Genomic DNA, 20,762 nt, shown 5'->3' with positions numbered 1-20,762 from the left:
CCAGTTTGTAGGGCATAAAGGTGGAAAGTCCTGGGGGAATCAGAGAGAGACTGGAAAATCCAGGGGGTTTTGCAGGAGAGTTTTGGTAGGGATAATGTGGCCAGATTTAGCAAATAAAAGTACTGGGTGACCAGTTAGAGTTGACTTATGGATAAACAACAAGTAATTTTTTATACAAATACGACCCATGAAATATTTGGGACATACTTATCCTAGTAAAAGTATTTGTTGTGTATCCACAATTCGAATTTCACTGGAGTCCTGTATTTTGTTAGGCAACCCTAAGTAGGGATCACAGTCTTGGTGGACTGCCATGGCGGCAAGGATTCTGGAGCAGAAAGGCAGGGGCTTAAGAAGGACGGATGGCATCGTCATAAGCCAAGGAATGCCTCTGATTTTAGCTCTTTCAGATAGTAATCTTTCTAAGGGGCAGTACAAGCTTACTTTTCTTCTTAAAAGAGCAAATATAAGTTCATCTTACTTTGACAATTTAAGAGTGACATTATGAACTTGGGTAAATTGTTTAATCACTGTGCCTCAATTTCCTCATCTGTAAATGGGGATAATAATATTACCTTCCTTGTTGTTGTTGTTTTGTGTGTGTGTGTGTGTGTGGATTAAATCTGTTAAATATGTGTAAATTCTTTAAATTGGTGCCTGGCTCATAGCAAGTGTTTTATAGGTGTTGTTTATTATTGTTGTTTTTATTTTTTATTTTTGTCTTTTATTTTACCTACACTCTTAGGAACAATGAGCTGTGTGAGATTTCTTGTCCCAACACCAAATGGTCCCAATAAGTAGCTTTTTTTCTCTCTCCTTCCCCTATATATATACACTACATGCTTCAATGCTTTATTTTGTAATAATTGATCACATTAAACCTGACATTGGCTATGCATCCCAAGCGTTCAGAACATAGATTTGGATGTACATGAAATTTTGCAAACATTTTGTTATGAAAATGTTGATTTTACAGGAGACCCCCATAGGAGGCAGCCTCCTAAAATGACCCCCCACCCTCAAATGATCCCCACCTTCTGCAATTAAAGTTTTTGCATCATTTCCTCCCCTTGACTGTGGACTGGACCTAATCACTTGCTTCTCATGAATATGATATGACAGAAGTGATGGGGTGTCATTCCCAAGATTAGCTTACAAAAGGCTGTGACTTCTGTCTTGCTAGCATTTTAACTTGCCCTCTTGCAAGCTCATTCTGATGGAAGCCAGCTGCCACATTGTGAGTTGCCCTTTGGAGAGGCCCACATGGTAAAGAGCTAAGGGAGGCCTCTGGCCAACAGCCTCTGAGGAATTGGATCCTGCCAGCAAGCACTTGAGTGAACTTGGAAATTTTGCATTATTCCGTCCTCCTGATAAATTTAATCTTTTATCTCTATATAATGACCTTTTTGCTTTAGTTTCTTTTTCTAGATTTTTTGTTGTTGTTAGTTTTTGCCTGTTATAACTTTTTCCATCCTTTTTCTTTCAACCCTCATATATTCTTATGTTTTATATACACCTCTTATAAAAAGAATATAGTTGAATTTTTAAGCCATTTTGAAATTGTTGATTATACCTGCAGATTTTAGACTTTTTACTTTTAATGAATTCCTGATATATTTGTGTTTAAAGCTCCCTGATTCTTTTGTGCTTTCTGTTTAACCAGGTGTTTTATAATTATATTCTCTACTTTCTTCCTTCCCTTGGATTAATTGCTTTTTAACATTCCATTGTTTCTTCTACTATTATACATTTAGTTGCTATTCCTTGAGTGGTTACCCTATAAATTATAACACATATACTTAGCTTATCACAGTCCAACATTGTTCTAGTTTGCTAATGCTGCCAGAATGCAAAACACCAGAAATGGATTGGCTTTTATAAAGCGGGTTTATTTGGTTACAGAGTTACAGTCTTAAGGCCATAAAGTGTCCAAGGTAACACATCAGCAATCAGGTACCTTCACTGCAGGATGGCCAATGGTGTCTGGAAAGCCTCTGTTAGCTGGGAAGGCACGTGGCTGGCGTCTGCTCCAAGATCTGGTTTCAAAATGGCTTTCTCCCAGGACGTTCCTCTCTAGGCTGCAGTTCCTCAAAAATGTCACTCTTAGTTGCACTTGGGATATTTGTCCTCTCTCAGCTTCTCTGGAGCAAGAATCTGCTTTCAACGGCCATCTGCAAAATGTCTCTCATCTGCAGCTCCTGTGCTTTCTTCAAGTGTCTCTCTTGGCTGTAGCGCCTCTTCAAAACATCACTCACAGCTGCACTGAGTTCCCTCTCTTTGAGTCAGCTCATTTATATGGCTCCACTGATCAAGGCCCACCCTGAATGGGCGGGGCCATGCCTCCATGGGAATATCTCATCAGAGTCTTCACCCACAGCTGGGTGGGACACATTCCAAGCAAATCTAATCAGCACCAAAACGTCTGCCCCAGAAGACTACATCAAAGATAATGGCGTTTGGGGGACACAATACATTCAAACTGGCACAAACATTTAACAAAATCTTTACCTTTTTTTAAGATAATATAAAGACCTTAAAACATACCAATCTGCCCACTTTTATATTATTACTTTTGTGGGTTTTAATTCTATTTTTGTTTTTTTTAAATACTACATGGAATTATTATTATTGTTTTATGTAGTCAGTGCTCATTTATATTACCATTTTCTTTGTTCTTCATTTTTTTGGGAGGTCAGACATTCCATCTGGGAAAATTTTTCTTCTTTAAGAAGCATGTGCTTAAAATTTCACTTATTGAGAGTAAACTGACGGTTTTTGTTCATCTGAAAATGTTTTTATTTCACTCTCATCAAGAAATATATTTTCATTTGTTATAGAATTCTAAGTTGGCAATTATTTTCTTTTAGCACATTGAAGCCTTCCTTACACTGGGTTGTGGTTTCCATTATTACTGATGAGAAGTCATCCGTCAGTTTAAGTGTTGTTTCTTTGAAGGTAATACATATTTCTCTCTGGATGCTTTTTTCTTTAAATACAATTTTATTGAGATATATTTGCACACCACAGAATCCATCCAAAGTACGCAATGAATGGATCACAGTATCCATCATATAGTTTTGCATTCATTGCCACAATCAATTCTCATTCCTCCAAAATAAAGAAAAAAAGAAAAAAGAACACTCAAAAATCCCACACAACTCCCCCCTCCCCCATTATTCATCTACTTTTTGTCCCCATTTTTCCACTTATATGTCCATATACTGGATAAAGGGAGTGTCAGTTGCAAAGTTTTCATGATTACACAGTCACACTGTGAAAGCTATATAGTTACACAATGATCTTCAAGAATAAGGCTACTGGATTGCCATTCAACAGTGTCAGGTATTTTCTAGCTATTTCAATATATTAAAAACTAAAAAGGGGTATCTATATAATGCATAAGAACAACCTCCAGAATGACCTTTCGACTCTATTTGAAATCTCTCAGCCACTGAAACTTTATTTTGTTTCATTTCTCTTCCCCTTTTGGTCAAGAAGGCTTTCTCAATCCCACAATGCCAGGGCTAAGCTCATTCCTGGGAGTCATGTTCCACGTTGCCAGGGACACTTACACCTCTGGAAATCATGTCTCATGTAAGGGAGGGTAGTGAGTTTACCCGAAGAGTTGGCTGAGAGAGAGGTCTGGTTGCTTTTAAGATTTTTCTGTCGTCAGTGTTCTGCATTTTCACCATTATGTGTCCTGATATGATTTTATTTCTTTGTTTCATTCTTGAAGTTTGTATCTGTGTCTTTCAACAGATTTAAAAATTCTTCACTTATCATCTCTTCAAATATAGCAAGTGTCTGTTTCTCACTACTCTTTTTCTGAGATTTCAAATAAATATATTTTAGACCTCATTACTCTAGTTGCCCTGTTTCTTACATTTCTTTTGTGTTTTCTGTATTTTTTCTCTTTGTGCTGTGTTTCTGGATACCTTTTTACTGACTTGTCTTCCCATTTACTAATTCTTTCTTACTTCAGCTGCTGTTACTATGATTACACCTGTCCAATGAGCTTTTGCTTTTTCAGTTGGTCATTTAATTTAATTTTTAGAATTTCTATTTTTTTCATCTATGTCCATTTTATATTTTCTGTTACCTGAAGATATTTTCAAGTTTGTGTTTTATTTCTTTAAACATAGAAAGCATAGTTGCTTTATAATCTTATTATATAATCCCAATATCTGAAGTCTTTGCAGGTCCTTTTCTGTCTGTTTTTACTACTGGTTCTTTGTCATCTCATTTCCTTATGTGTTTAGTCAGCTCGCTTTTTAGTTGTGTTCTGATACTTGTCCTTTTGAAAATTCTTTGTAGAAATTCTTTGAAGTCTAGGATGGTGGTGCTGTCATAAGAGAGGAATTGCATTTGCTTCTGTAAGGCACCTGAGACATTACCTGGACAGAGCCTAGAACCATTTTGATTTAAATTCACAGGTTTTTGTGTGTTTTAGATCATACAAACCTTGCCAATTTGGGCTTCAAATCTTTATGAATATTAGTTTACAGTTACAACTTATCAGGGATGGTCTCCTTCCTCAGTACTAAAACAACTTTCTTTACAGTCATCTAGGGGTGGAAGGGTTGGTTTACACCTGGGTCATCTTTACACTGAGGATGTAGTCCTTTGAAGCCCCAGATGAAAGTGAAAAGTTTCTTCTGTTAGACATCCTACTCTGGGTGGACCAAATACTTTGAATGTTGGCCTCCTCCTGAAACCTAAGTTAAAGTTAGACAAGACTGGCAAATGCCTTTAGCAAAAGCTGCTTCAGTCTACCTCTGGATTGCTATTTTCTCCTTAGATTTTGACCTTATAATTTCCTACTTTGTTATAACATCTTCAAAATTTCTAGGAAGAGCTAAAAATATCTGTTATCCATAATTTTTGAGGGAAGATTGGTTTGAATAACTTAGTTTGATATTAAAGGAAATCAAAGTCTCTGTGCCATTTACTTTTCACTGAATTTTCCTTCTTATTTTTAGAGTTGACTTAACTGACAAGGATGTGTTCCAGTGTGAATATGTATGACAATCCCATTGTGACACCACTTCATTTTCTACACTCCAATGTATATGGAAAATTTTCTTCCAATGTGCCACCCCTGCTGTTTTGGGCAGAGCTGAAAGCTATTGGCATCTCTCCTCTGGATTGATCTGAGGTCTCTGTTTAGGAAGCAGCACCTCACAATGTTCCTGAGCATGGAGCTACCTATTTGGGTCTCACTCTTGTGTTCTTTAACTATGTGGCCTTGCTCAAAGGGGTCCCTAAGCAGTTCTCTTATTCTCCCTCCTTTCACTTGCTTCATTTACACAATATGTAAATCAGTTACTATTTCTCAGTCAGGCTTCCTGGTGAAAACCATGAAATGGGAGACAATTCATCCAATTTTTATAATTCCTAGGCCACAGAGCATGACAAACAAAATTTAACTTTTTGAGAAAACTATTGAATATGTATATGTTTTAGTCATTTAGTTTTTATTAAACATTTCACAATTGTTTTAGTGACTAAAATAAAATGAATACAATAAAATATTTCATAATATAAAATGATAAAGCTAGGAAGACCTGAAATAAGTTTCTAATTTTACCATGTGGAATTAAATACTTCCACATAAAAAAAAGTGGAAAATAAATTATGAGAGATGAATAATGAGAAAAGCAAGCTGCTAACCTCTTAGTAAAGGTTATAGGAAGATATCAACTGTTTCCCAAATGTTGATAAGAGATGGTTTTAATATAAAGATATCAGGGATATATATGAAAACTGTTAATTCAAGAACAGAAACAAATAACTCACACAAAGACCTAGCATTTATTACATGCATCCTTAAGAAATTTGAAATTGACTTGGAACCACAGTATGCCCAAAGATCAGTTTTACAGATAGCATTGTACAGGACAGTGATTCAACTGAGGATGACTTGACAGTTATTTTGGACCTTTTCCTCAGTTCAAGAAATATTTATTGAATGATTACCATAATTTAGAAACTGGGTCATGCATATGTGATAACTTTTTTCATAGCTTAAATCGTTTCTATTGGAAATGATATATATTTATATATTTAAATCTTTTAATATTACAAAAAGGTATATGATTAAAAGTAAGTATCCTTCTCTGTTAGTTTGAATCTGTTATGTACCCCAGAAAAGACCGTGTTCTTTTAATCCATTCTTGTGAGGGCAGACCTATTGTGGGTGGGACCTTTTGGTAAGGCTCCTTCAGTTGAGATGTGACCCAGCCCATTCAAGGTGGGTCTTAATCCTTTTACTGAGGTCCTTTATGGGAGAATAAAAGACAGAAAAAACCAAGAGAGCATAGAGAAAAGCCCCAGAGAAGCAAAGAGAGGACCCACGGAAGCTCAGAGAGAAAGCCACTGGAACCAGAAGCGGAAAGCAATGAAGCCTATGAGTGAGGGACCAGCAGATGCCAGCCATGTGCCTTGCTAGATGACAGAGGAACCCCAGATGCTAGTAGCCTGTCTTCAGAATCCAGGTATCATTCTGCTGATGCCTTGAGTTGGACATTTTCATGGCCTAAGAACTATTAATTGTAAGTTAGTAAGTCCCCATTGTAAAAGCAACCCATTTCTGGTTTATTGCATTCTGGCAGTTTTAGCAAACCAAAACACCCTTGCACTCCAGTTTCCCAGTTCCTACCTGGCTCCCCAGAGACAAACAATCCTCTCACCTTCTTATGTATTATTACAGTAATCATCAATACATATTCAAGCATATATATGTACAGTGCATATAACACTTTAACATATGCAAATAGGAGCATAGTACACACCCTAAATGTTTTACTGTATTTTCATTAACAATATATCTTTGAGATCTTTCCATATCAGTACATATAAATCTTCTTAATTGTTTGTAAGAGTTTCATAGGATACCAAAGTGTGTCCCTACTGATATACAGTAAATTGTGATTCATCTCTTGCTACTACAAATAGTGATGCAACATCTAAGTATATACATTTTTGCTCATAAATGTGAGTGCATCTATAGGGAACATTATTTGAAGGGGAATAACTGGGTCAAATTTGTCTCAGCACCATTTTTTTTTAAAGTTTAACCTTTCCCTATAGACCTAAGGTGCCAGCTCTCTCATAAAATAACTTTCAATATGGTTCTGTTTCTGGGATTTTTATTACATTCCAATGATTATTTTGTCTTTCCTTGAACCAATATCAAACTGTCTTAATTTGTATAGCAGTATAACATTGATGTTTCAGGTATAGGCAGTTGTGTTGTACACTGCCCAGCCTATGGATTGGCTTCCCTTAAACCGTGGGCTCATCACTCCAATTAGCAGTAGGGAATGAAGATCATGTGGTATGGAACATGGCTACGTCGGCTAAGTGAAGTACAGTGAAGTGTTCAGGGACACGTTTTACAGTCAGACAGAACTGAGTTCAAATCCCATCTCCACCATTTGCTATCTACATATCCTTGGGGGAATCATTTAAACTAAACTTTATCTGAAAACATGGCAATCAAGAGAATTCCCCTCATAAGGTGATTGTGTGGATTAAATGTAATAATGTGTAAACTGCACTTAGCATAATGTCTAGCATATAAGTGATCAATAAATTTTAGTCATAACAATCATCCCTGAGTGGAAGGATCTGTTGTGTTTGTGCCTGCATGTGTGCATGAAATGAGCATCTGTATATGTGTGCCTTAGATATTCTGGAATCATTTTAGCAGTATTAACTCATGTTAAGGGAGGCAGGTCCAGATCTAGTTATCTGGAACATGTTGTCATCTCTCATAAGGTTGAGCATGTAGTTAAGTCCCCTTCAATGCAAAAGTGAGACAAGGAGTCTGTCCCAATGAGGAAAGGTATGTCCAAGAATCAGGCTATTGTTCCAAAACAATCCATTAAAAAAGAATTTAAAAAATGGATTCACATTTGAATATTTTGTTTCTTTCATGATAGGTTATGTGAGTAAATTGCTCTGCACAATGCCCAACAGATAATTAATTGATTAATTTGATAATTAATTGATTAATTTGATAAATATTTCAAGTAACAAGTGACTATTCAGTAAATGGTGGCTGATACTCCCTAAGAAGTAGAGTTAGCCTTTTGCCTTTTGCCCTATCTAGCACACATATTTGCCAGCCTGCAGTGACTATGTGATGTATCTAGACCAATATGAAACAGGTATGAGTTACAAAATGTTTCCAATGTTGTATTGCTAGTTTTGGGGGTATCGTTCCAAAGTTGCATAAATAGTTTGTGGGAAATGAGGTTTTAGAACTAAGTATTGTTTCTTTTCTACCACATAACACTGAAATTTGTGAGCTATTTATACTGTAAGGAGCACTTGGAGTTTTGCCATAGAAATTTACTGATTGAATCTTTGCAGATAACAACTTCTTCAGTAACTCGAATAGCAATGATGTCAGTAAAACAATTTGATTTTCGGCAGATAATGAGCCCAAGGGTAAACTAGGATGAGACCATGAAAAAGGGTGGATGCTGGGATAAAATAAATTACTGCAATCTCCATTTGATGGACTTGATGATTCCAACTTTTTCACCCATGGACAAGGATAGAGCTCACAAGCTGTTTTGGTTTGCTAAGCTGCTCCAGGCAGATAGCATGAAATGCATTGACTTGAACTATGGGATTTTATTAGCTTACACACTTACAGTTTTGAAGTCATGAAATGTCCACATCAACAAGACAATGATTTCTTCTTGAAGACCAGCCGCTTGTGATCCTGGACTCCTCTGCCACATGATAAGGCACATAGCAGTGTCTGCTGATGTCTCCCTTCTCTTCCAGGTTTCATGGCTTTCAGCTTCTTGCTTCCATGGCTTTCTCTCTCTGTGTGAGAATTTCATTCTCTTATAAAGGACTTCAGTAGTGGGGTTAAGACCCATCCTGATTGATCTGAAGTAACCTCATCAAAAGGTCCTACTTACAATGGGTTCTCACCCACAGGAATGGATTAGATTTAAGAACATGATTTCTGGGGTGCATACAGCTCCAAACCACCATATAAGCCTAGGTCCCTAAGACCCTGCAATGATTATTCCAAGCCTGGGTAGTTATGGTTGTCCAGGAAAAGAAGCAGTGATGTCCAGGAAAAGAAGCAGTGACATCTTTTTCAAAGTTTAGAGAAGAAACATTGTGGAGGATTTTAGCTATTAGTCTCTAGACATCTACTCCTCCCCAACTATCCCCTCCTCAGCATAGAGCTTTTCATAATACTAGCTCCCTATAAAAGCTCCTCTAACAGAGCCCCCTCATCCCCAAGTGTATCTTCTAGGATTGCAGAGGAAACGCATGGTGTATTCAAGAGGGTTTAACTGAAAAGAATTGAATGGAGGGACTATTTATAGAATTATGGACAAACATAAGGGAACCAACAAGAGTGATGGAGCACTCAGGAATGAGCAAGAGAGGAAAGCTGCTATCACTTCTAGGCCTGAATAGGTAAGGGTAAGGAATGTTGTTGCTACAGCCCAGTGAGAGTTGGAGAGAACAGGTGCCAACCTATGTGGCCCTAAGTAAAGGAAAGCAGCCCCTGGCAATCCATGGCACTGCAGGGAGGGAACCAGAGGAATAAATATCCCAACCTCTCTCTTTTCACCCTCTGATCTCTAGCTATTGTCTCAAGTTGACCAACTCAACCAGAAGCTAGAGGCAAGGGATCCCAGGTGATGGGTTCCATAGAGGTCAGAATCCTTAGGTACAGAGAAGAGCAGAGAACTATAGATACTGGATCTGGATATGAGGAAATGTAAAATAACCACCATATACCCCTTTTGCCTTGCAGCATCTATTCTTGTCCTTTTCCTAAAAGAAGCACTCCAACCCCCAAACCAAAATCCTAGGTAGTGTAGTGTATCACTACAGGGTAATGTCAGTTCACTAGAGCCTAATTTGTTAAGTTAAGAATACTAAGAGGAACTGGTACTCATCATGTAATCTGGCTTGAGAAAGGGAGGGAAACAAATAATAAGAAACATAGCTGCTATGCCTTTTTGTGTAGCATATCACCAGGCCTAGGTTGATAAATCATATTTTCTTCATTCACCACTTATTCCCTGTTCCTTCTACCATCTGATAGCTTCAAGGTTTTATATATTTCACAGTGACTCAAAACTTACTTCCCACAGGTCCTAAGTCCATACTGGTCCAGTCTTTAATTGATTGACTCAGTCTTACATTGACTATTATGTTGACAATGGCAATCCTAGGAGGACCTCAGTGAATAACCAGCATCCAGACCCACACCTTCTGGCCACCATTGTGTAGCCGTAACCCAATTTCCTTTTGGTAATCAGGATCAATCATCTCATCCAGTATTCCTCCTTCTTTGCCTGTTGATTCAGCAGATTAAAGAACCAAAAATGACCAGTATGTAGTCTTAATTTCTAATCCATCAGAACCATGATGATTCTGTTGCTTGGTGGAAACAGTCTTTCTTTGGGCCCTAGCATTTCCAAACCCTCTGAGCTGAAGGTTTCAGGAATAGGAAGCAAAATTAGGTAATGTGCAATGGTGACAGTGCTGATTTCTACTTCTGCTCTTTGGTTCTCATACCTGTGTCTTCTGGCTGTGGGGATAAAATCACTATATCTTGGTGTGATGGTTAGGTTCATGCATCAACTTGGTCAGATGATGGTATCCAGGTGTCTAGTCAAGCAAGCACTGGCCTAACCGTTACTGTGAAGACGTTTGTGGCTGCTTAATAAACCAACAGGCTGGTTTGTTAAATCATCAGCCAATTGGCTGCAGCTGTGACTGATGACATCAACAAAGGGCATGTCTTCCACAATGAGAGAATGCAGTCAGCTGGATTTAATCCAATCAGTTGAAGACTTTTAAGCAAGACAGATAGAGGACCTTCACTTCTTCTTCAGCTGATCAGTGTAGCGTTTCCTGAGGAGTTCGTCGAAATTGCCAGTTCAGTTCATTGCCTGAGGAGTTCATCGAACACGTTCATTGAAGTTGCCAGCTCGTTGCCTGAGGAGTTCATCGAACATCTTCATTGGAGTTGCCAGTTTTCTGCCTGCCCTATGGAATCTGGACTCGTGCATCCCCACAGTTGCATGAGACACTTTTATAAATCTTATATTTATAGATATCACTCATTGATTCTGTTTCCCTAGAGAACCCTAACTAATACATTCTGTTTTAAGGTATTTACTGCACTCTCTAGGTCAATGACACATTTATTACCTGGTCCTCATACGTTCTTACTCCAACAGAAAGTCAGGATGATGCTTCAAGTCTCTGGGCATCAGTGAGAGCTTGTATTCTGTTAAATGTTTGGATATTTCCCTTTCACGCACATACAGTTACCCAAATAAATGCTAGTTGTCCTTTTGGAGAAAGCCCAGAGGAATCATTACCATATACAGCTGCTGTGGTGTAGCTCAGTTGTTCCTCCTGTGGACCATCATCTCCTTCATCCAATTTAGTTCCATGTTTGAAAACTGGCACAGATCTGGAAACCGGACAAGAGATAGTGACTTTTTGTTGGTTTGATGTGAAAGCCCACAACATCTTGTTCATCTATCCTTGACTTTTTCTAACTGTATAGAATGAGGAATACTCTTGCTGGCTATCTGTCTCTCTTGCCCCTATGATAACTAGGACACCTAGGATAACCGTATTCTGATAACCATCTCCATAGTTCTAAATGGGTCAAGCGCTCCTGGTTGCCACTCTGACCCTGGCATTAATTGCAGTAATTGTACCTACCTAGCTTCTGATGGTAAATATCATCCCCTCTCCTCTACTGTTAACATCTCCATTGCTATCAGTGAACCCAGCTCTGTGACTGCCTCTCCTACTATCTGCCCTGTCCTACAAGAGTGATCCACCACAGATCTTAGAAATGCTGGTGGCCCTCACACCCATGCATTCCTGATGGCCTTGGGGACTGGTATATCCTCCAGACACTTCTGTAGAAAATAGTCATCTAATGGGGATTCCAGACTTACATAATTTAGCTACTCTAACATGTCCATTTCTCCAAGCCATTTAATACCATTTTTATTGTCTGTTTTGACATTTCTGGCATTTCTCCTCTGCTTTTCATGGACCATTGCTTTTTCCATACTTCTAAGAGCCAGCCTAGGAATCATTTCCATGTCATCTCCCAGGGTCCTCACCAGGGTGTTACATCCTGTATCTCTAGTGACTGCTCCCATATGATTAATATCTTTCATCTTATTTTATGTTCAGATTCCCCCTTGACCCAGTACCCTCAGTTCATATTCTCCTGGTTCCTGCTGGTTTGTGCCGATTAGGTCCTTTTGCTCTCTTGAGGTCAAGTCCCTTTCCTCCCTTTGCAAACCCAGCACTTCCCCCATCCAGGTTATATATTGACACAACCCTCGTTATTGGCCTATTGACTAGGAGTGGAGGCAGAGGCAGATTCCGACAGCACACAAGGCTGCCTCACCCTCAAGCAAGGAACAAACAATTCATAGAAATGGGTGGCCACTTGTGCAGATGGAGAAGTGCCAGGGGGCTCTGAGGAGTCAATATTTTCAGTTGCATCAACCCATGTCCCCATATGGGGTCTCATTCTTTCCCAATCAGGGCCCTCATCTTGCCAAAACAGACTTGTGGTTGGCAGTCCAAGCTTCTTTGTGATTCATTCCTAGGCCTCGGCCTCAGCTTTGTCTGCTGTCAGGATGCAAGAGATGAGAATATTTTTACAGTCTACTGAGGAAGTGCTATGATTTTCCCACAGCTTTTAATTGCCAATTAATCACTCATAGCCCTTTGTTCTTTTTCTAAAGCATCAATCATGCTCAGCAAAGGATACCAAATTCCACTCCTGCTAGTGAATTTCCTTCCACAGTTATAGCATCCCAGTTCCCCATAGCTAAAGGTTTTGAGAATTGAATTGTTACCAGGGGTTTTTCATGCTCCACCTATCTTGAGTAAAGGGGTGTTCTTGGGATGGACTGCTGTGGAAGGGTAGGAAGCAGGATTGGACAGAGGGAGAAGTTGGGACATGATACAATCTCAACCAAGGTTCCAGTCACCCCCATGAGGAATGTTGAGACTGGGAATGCCCTTCAGAGTTGTCCCACATTGCAGTGAGGCAGCTGTGTCTTTAAACTTCATCAATGACCAGTCATTGGATGCAGGCCACACCTGGAAAAGTGTGGTCTTTCCAGCCAAAGTCAAGTGCTGACAGCATTTCCAGCAGCTGGGACTATAAGTCCTTCAGTCCCTGAAGGGTTATCTGGATGGTACCTCACAGCATCTACACAGTGTGTGTGTGTGTGTGTGTGTGTGTGTGTGTGTGTGTACAAAATTAGCTAGAAGAGTCAGGGAAGGGCTTTCTGGGGAGACGATATTAGAGTAGAGGCCTGAATAACAAGAAGGAGCCAGCTTTTCACATATCTGCAGGAAGAGTGTTCCAATCAAAGGGACCAGGGCTTTGAAGCAGGATAAAACTCAGCATGTTTGAGAAACAGAAAGGCCAGTAGTTTAAGCATAGTGAGCTAGGGAAGGAATGGAATCAAATGACATTGGGGAGATTAGCAGGGGCCAAGCTTGCAGGGCCTTGTAGGCTATAGGAATGAGTTTGATTTTATTCTAAATACAATGGGTACCACTGGAGGGTTTTAAGTGGGGGAGTGATGCATGATCAGAATTGTTTTAGCAAGACAACTCTGACTGCACTATTGAAAATAGACCAGTGATCCCAAGCTTTGCTGCACATTGGAATCATCTGGGAATCTTTTAAAAATACTGAGGCCTGATTCCCACCCCCAAATATTCTGATTTAATGAGCCTAAAGTGCTTCATGGACATGGGAAGTGTTAAAACGCCCCAGGTGATTCTAATGTGTAGTACAGTTTAGGAACCAGTAGAATAGACTGAAGGAGATCAAGGGCAGAAGCTGGGAAACTCATTAAGGAGGCTATTACAGGAATTCAGATAAGAGGTGATGATGGCTTAGGCTATGATGGTAGCAATGGAAGTAGTTAGAAGGTAGTAGCAACGAAGGTCGCATTTCGGCTACTTTTCTGACCTCTTTTCCTACACTTTGCCTCACTCACAAGTCCCAGGCTGCTCTTCTTGCTGTTCCTGTACTCACCGATTTTATTTATGCCTCAATGTCTTTGTACTTGCTTTGTAATCTGCCTGGAATACTTTTCCCTGATTTTCACAGGGCTTGCTCCCCTTCCACAACCACCCTTCAGTTCAAAAGTCACACCCCCAAGACGCTTTCCTTGACCATTCTATCTTAAAATGTTATCTCGACCCCCAGCCTCACTTACTGGGTCACTCACCATGGACCATTTACCCTGATTCATTTTGCTCCATGGTGCTTATCACCTCTTGATATTATATGTGTATGTGTTTGTTATCTGTCTCCCCTACTAGACTTTTAAGTTCCATGAGGGCAGGGTCTTCATCCAACGTGTTCACTCCTGTATTCCCAGAGTCAGATCAGGGGATGAGTAATCATCTTCTGAGAAGCTCATAGCACATGTCATCTTGATCCCTGAAGTTGTGGGGAGTTATCATCATTACTGCAGTGTTCTTTATGCATATACTTGATGGCCATGTCAACCAGAGGGGTGAAATTGCAAATGAGTGCTCTGTACCTGAGGTTAATCGATGCACCTCTGGTCTGCCTCCATCCATCCTCCCATCCTTCATCTTAGTACTCAGATCCCCACTCTGTCTCTCTTTGGCCTTAGGGGCCCACATGTTTATCCAAAGGATATTGATATAGGAGCCATACCCATAACTAAATTGTGACACCCAACCTGATTAAATTCTGAGCCATCAAGCATTTCCAGGCTATAGTCTCTGTTTCTACCAGTGCCTGTGTGTTCAGCTCTTTCCCATAATGGGCAGCAGCAGCCCCTGACTAAGATATGTTTTATGGGATCTAATTTTTATATCAGCCCAATCCCCTACTTTAAGAGGGCAGAAGACATTTTACCTCTTGTGACCACCAGGAACCACATATAACTTCTCATATTTAGGGAATTCAGCAGGTTTTATAGCCTTTTCTCTATTGCCATTTCATGAGTTAGAAAGAAAAGGGACATTGATTGAGTATCTATTCTGAGCCAGGCACTGTGATTTTAAATAGGTCACTCATCTAATTCTCAAACAACCTGGGAATTTATACCCATTTCACAGGGAGAGGAAAATGAGATTGAGGCAGGTAAAGTAATATGTTGCAGGTTTCATAGCTAAGAGGTAGTGTCTCATTTTGGGCCTAGTATAATTAGATTCTTAAAAATGCTTCTCAACTGACAAACAGGAGCGGAGTTGGGATAAGAATCAGAGCCCAGCCAGTCCCCAATCTCAGGCTCTGTCCATATGGATAAATGGCTGGAGAAGGACAAGGGCTGTGGGGCAATGCCATTAAGGAGGCCTACCATCCCTTTATTTTGAACATCCAAATAAATCATGATGCCCTCACGTGACAGTAATTGTACTTTCTGCATCAGTTGATCAAGAAAAGGCAGAATGACAAGCTCCTTTAAATTCAATTATATTGTTAAATAAATTTATATTTAATATATTAGATAGCATGTGAAACATTGTGTCATGCATGTAATAATGGCCAAATACTTATATGCTTCACATAAACTAACTCTTGGATTCATACTGTTATATATTCCTATTATATAGATGAGGAAACAGAGGCATGACAAAATGAAGGAATCTGCCTGAGTATCAGAACTGGGATTTGAACCCAGGATGTCTGGCTCTAGGGCCCCTCTCTTGACCACTATGCCACAGTACCTGCATAAAACCCCTGTGCTATTTTATTCAGTCCATTGATGCCTTCTTTCCATGCTGAACCCTCTGCATTAACTCCAAAGCCCCCCAAAGATCCATGGTTTCTCAGGTTGGGAACTATTGGTCTAGAACCCAGTCCAACTTGTCTTCTTCTCTTGTGCACCCCAGCTGCCCTTCTCCCCAACTCCCTCTGTGCCAAGCACAGTATGTGGCACACAGAAGGTGTGCAAATGTGTGCTGGATGAATGACTGAGCAAGTGCATGAGGAGACAGAGCCACAGATGATAGATGAATGAGCTCGGTCAAGTGAGTGGTTTTGGCTCTGAAATGCTGGGACCCTCCTCAGCAACCATTAGTAATTCCTGCTAGAAGCTGTCCTGAGAGCTGCTGGCCCCAGAGTGTTGGCAGAATTCAATGACCTGGATTACCTACTGGTGAGGTCCACACCCTGGTTCCACACTTCATCTCCAGGCTTCTCTCTTGCCAGTATCTCTCCTCATGACAGGTCAGGGCTCATGGGCTTCAGTTGTGTTTGGAGGCACAGGTGATTCAAGTGCCCTTTCAAGGTGTTGTTAGACATGTCATGTCTGCTTCTTATGAGAGAAGTAATATATCCCAAAAGATAATCCTGCCCCATGCCTGCAACATGCAAAAATTTGGATCAACTTTTTATTGCAGAGGTGTTAACATTAGCTGCAAGGTGCTGGCTGGGACAGGCTTGTGATGGGCCCAGATCTTTCTCCCCAGAACAGAACAGTGTTTGATCTAGGGGACCCAGAGCCAGACTAAGCACAGGATCCTCAGAGGCAAGAAAGACAATGTACCAATGTGAAGACCACATGATTTGGAGGTTCTGTTTGTCTTTAGAAGGGAATTCAGTTTGCTTTTCTGCCTTCTCAGTTTGAAGCAGATTTGTTTGTTAAGTGGAAATATGTTCACTTATTCCTGACAAGAATCTGTTGCACTCTGGAGAATTACATACTTATGGGAACTGGTCTTGCCAGTGGGAGGAAGCTGGGAGAGGTCTGGGTGCAGTCACTTGTCCAGCCTGCCTTGGGGGTCATTGCCTGACCACTGGTATTTGGCAGTATTTCCTGTTCCTGTTGGCGAGAAATGGCAGCATCATTGCTCACAAACCAGGTAACCCACAAGCTCGAATACAGGGGCCCTAAAGATTAAAACACTCCAAAAGTGAGCTCTTTCCATCCTTTTTCATGTAGCCGGTTAGCTGGTACTCCATTTGCAAAGCATCCTTAGATCTTTTCCCCTGTGAATGAGCCTCTTTGACAATGTCATAGATGAAGGACTGGGAGGGTGCTTCATCTTGCCCTCCCAGGAGTGCTGTTACAGGTCAGAGTTGAAATGTCTGCCACAGTGCCTAGCCTAGTTGTCATCATGCTTCAGCACTACATACTCAGAGGGAACACCACCCCCCCACCCCTGCATGCCAAATTTCTGAAGGTCTTGCACCACCCATTAAAAAATTGACAAAATGTACATGGAAATGGAGATACTGTATGATTTGGAGCTGCTGTGCCACAAACCACTCAGGAAGTTGAACCCTCATGCTCATCCCTTGCAAAAAGCTTAACAGAGGAAGTGGTGGTAGTAAGGAACTCCTCCAGGGTCAATTCCTGGCAGGGGCAAAATGTCCTTTTCTGTAATTGGGTCACTTTCAACTTGGAGTGACTATGAAAGAAATAGATAATGTGCCTTGAGTTCCACATGGCAAGCAAGAGCTCTAATTTTTCACTAACAAAATTAGAAAAGGAAGGGGTGAAAGGAGCAGCTTGTGGTTCCTTGGATGTATCACCCTCCAGAACTCATGGGTCATCAGCCTTTGCACTCTATTTTCTCAGATCTCCATGGCCTGTGAAATAGATGGGGAGAAACAGGGTTTTCAAAGCACAAATCCTCTTTAGCATGCACTTTCACTTGGCTTGAAGAGAACTACATATGTGCTAGACAAGTGAGGTTCCGTCTGGGATCCCCCACATCCTCCACTGTTTTGGTAGTCTGACCAGCAGATTTTGCTTATCACTTTTTCCTCATGTTAGAATTTGTTAGTGCTTGAGGCAAAATCTCATCCAGATGTTGCTGAATCCTTTACAATTATAAAAAGGTCACAAGAGCCTTTTGATGTCCAGACAACCTACAAAGACTTTGCCAGTCCCTTTCTTCTAACTCAGAAATGGAGGACACCTCAAGGATCCAGCAGGTCATGGCCTCATTTCAGAACTGAGAAGTCAAGAGCATTCAAGGATTCCAACTCTGGCAGGCAGCCCATATTGCCTATTTGCAGGGCTGCCCTGGGTTTCGAGGTATGGGTTCAATTGGCAAGAGAAAGAATGAGTTCCATATGCATTCTGTATGAGTTTTCCAGATGTAGATGAGAGGGCCTAGCAGCTGGCATCCTGGTTTAGCATGCATGCCAGATTTGGGAGTTGTAGCAGGCCAGCAAGAGAACCTGTTAGAAGGAGTGTCCTGAACGACACGCACTTGTTTGCCATCTATGTTAAATGCATTTATGTCTCTGTCTTTTCCCATGTGAAATAGAATGAGTCACTGAATTGTCCGCAGCTGGGAAGCAGCACTGAAACCTTCTCACTTATAGGCCTGGGACTCACCAACGAAATTCTGATTCCAGAGGCCTGAGGGTGGGGCCAAAACTGACTACATAATTTGCAAGGCTGGGTGTAAATTGAAAATGTGGGGCCCTTTGTTCAAAAATTATGAATTTCATGACTGTGTCAACCAAGCATTAAACCAAGGCCATGGAGCCCTTTTAAGAGTGGGGTCCTGAGTGACTACACAGGTGGCATGCTCATGAAGTTGGCTCTGGCTGCAACAAGCTCCTAGCTTCTTGATGGAGATGCCGTATGATAGGGCCTTTCACATAGTTCCCTAGGTGGAAGGTCTCTCGTTTGGGTTTATGGCCATGGAGTAAAGCAGTGGTGGGGTTAGCCTTAGGCCTTATATGTTTCTAATGAACTAGCAGGTTCAGCCAGCTTATTTAGAATCTACTGTTTAAACATAGGGATATGAGTATTATATACATCACCATGGGGACTGCAGACTGGAAGTGTGCTGGAAATGATCTCAAACAATTTGAAAGCATTAAGAACTCACTATAGAAAGAAGCAGCAGTAACTGAATCAGCCTGTGTCTGAGACCAAAGGTGTCAGAGGGAGTTCTCCAAGTTGACTTCCACGTGGTATGCAATGATTACTAACCTATAGGTACTAAAAAGGTGGGCATGTGAAATGCATGTATATAATTAAAACACCACCACCATAACACACTTTTAGAAGTTAGACCAACAAAAGACTTTTCTGGAGGAAAGAGTGTTTAGTCACTGACAATATTTAGAAATACTGGAGAGTGGCAATAATCAAAACAGACCCTGTGGCTACTCAGCTTTATTGTCCTATTAAAATTCTCTGCAGACAATGCTCTCCTTTATTGGCTGCACCTGGGGTGGGGGCTGGCCCACTCCCACCGCCCTGCCCTCCACTCCACCCCAAGTTTCTTAGCAGGAAAGTGACCTCATCAGTGTTGGGTTTGTGGCATCCCAACACCGCGATTTCAGTCCTTGGGGGCGCTGGTGGTGACTTTTAGCAGGATGGGTTTTTGGTCCTTCAGAGGGTCATTAGTTGCTTACATCATAGGGTCTCACAGGGTGGGGGCCACAAAGGCCATTATGATGTAGGTGGCTGGGAGGGGATTCCTGTGTGTGCCTTTGGGGGGGAGGTGACACTGCCTCCTCCCACACATCACACCTCTCCCCATCTGGGTGATGCACTCACACTCACCTACACACACCCACTCAGAAACACCATGTCCTTTTTCCTCCTTGCTGTGGGATAAAGTGAAGGCAGAGGTTTGTCTTCAATGGCCAATCTGCACCCAGTCCTTATCCCTCATGCCTGGCTCGCTGTGGACCTGCTGGTCTTCCCCCAACAGGGCCCGACCCCACCCCCTCCCTCCTCCCACACCTGCCTCCGCCCTTCCTCCCTCCCCACCCACCATCGGAGAACTACAGAGACACACACACATCTCCTTTACACAACTTGTTTTTAATTCTCACCATCAGCTCACACTGAGTGAGATTTGGCCTCAACGCGGTCGGCCACTTGCCAACAGCCGCCGCTGGAGACGCAACACGTAGCTGCAGGTCTCTGGCCGTCACTAGGCAGAAGGGCAGGGTGGTCGCTGGAAGCATGCAACCCTCCAGAGTCTCTCCTGTCTCCTGTTCTGACGCCGTCTCTTACTTTGCTTCCGCGGCTTTTTTTTCTGGATGTTCTTGCGGCTCCATCTCTTATTCATCGGGTGATAGCAGGCGTACATTTTTGGCCTCTTAGATTTCTTAGGCTTTTTTGGGCGGGTGCTAGATGCTTGAGGTTTCTTCTTCAAAGTCCCCTGATTGGGACTTTTAATCTCCATTGCTGTATACTGCACCTGGAGGGACAGGAGGGGTCCAGGAGGACATTAGTTTCGAGGAGGAGGAGGACTGGACGGGAAGGGGGCTTCGTGAGAAGGGCTGTGGGCTGGGGAGGGGATTGTGCCAGGCAAGGACAGGTGGGCATCGTGGTGGGAGGGAGGGAGGGAAAGGAATCAATGGGAAAAAGAGAGAGGAGCTTGGGTGGAGTTGTCTTACCTTGCCATCACTTCTGTGCTTGGGTTGACAAGAGGTCTTCATTTTTTTCGTCCTTTTGGTCTTTGGGGTTGGTGGTTCCTCAGTCGTTCTTGGCTCCCATGGTTTCCTACTCGCTTTAGTCATGTTGTAGCCAATAGTGGCCTAACCTCTGCTCCTGGCCGCCCTATATATAGCTCCCCAGGACAATGAACAGCCACACCCTTCAGTGTGATTGGTCGGCAAGGCACTCCTCCAGCCAATGGTGGCTGAGGGAGTCTTAAACATCACAAAGCACTACTTCTGACACTTCCATGGGGCAGGTGTGTGTGGGGGGATTGGAGAAAGGGGGAATTTCTTTATCAAC

General features: G+C 41.6%; 1 pseudogene; it reads right to left on the bottom strand.

Annotated features, from left to right (window-relative positions):
• The window catches only part of LOC119522515, a 100,901-nt pseudogene extending 80,359 nt beyond the window's left edge, over window positions 1-20,542 (bottom strand).
• Between the last annotated feature and the right edge of the window lie 220 nt (window positions 20,543-20,762).

Source organism: Choloepus didactylus, chromosome X, assembly GCF_015220235.1.
Source record: "Choloepus didactylus isolate mChoDid1 chromosome X, mChoDid1.pri, whole genome shotgun sequence".
NCBI classification, from domain to species: domain Eukaryota; kingdom Metazoa; phylum Chordata; class Mammalia; order Pilosa; family Megalonychidae; genus Choloepus; species Choloepus didactylus.
This window is presented reverse-complemented; position numbering and strand designations above follow the sequence as displayed.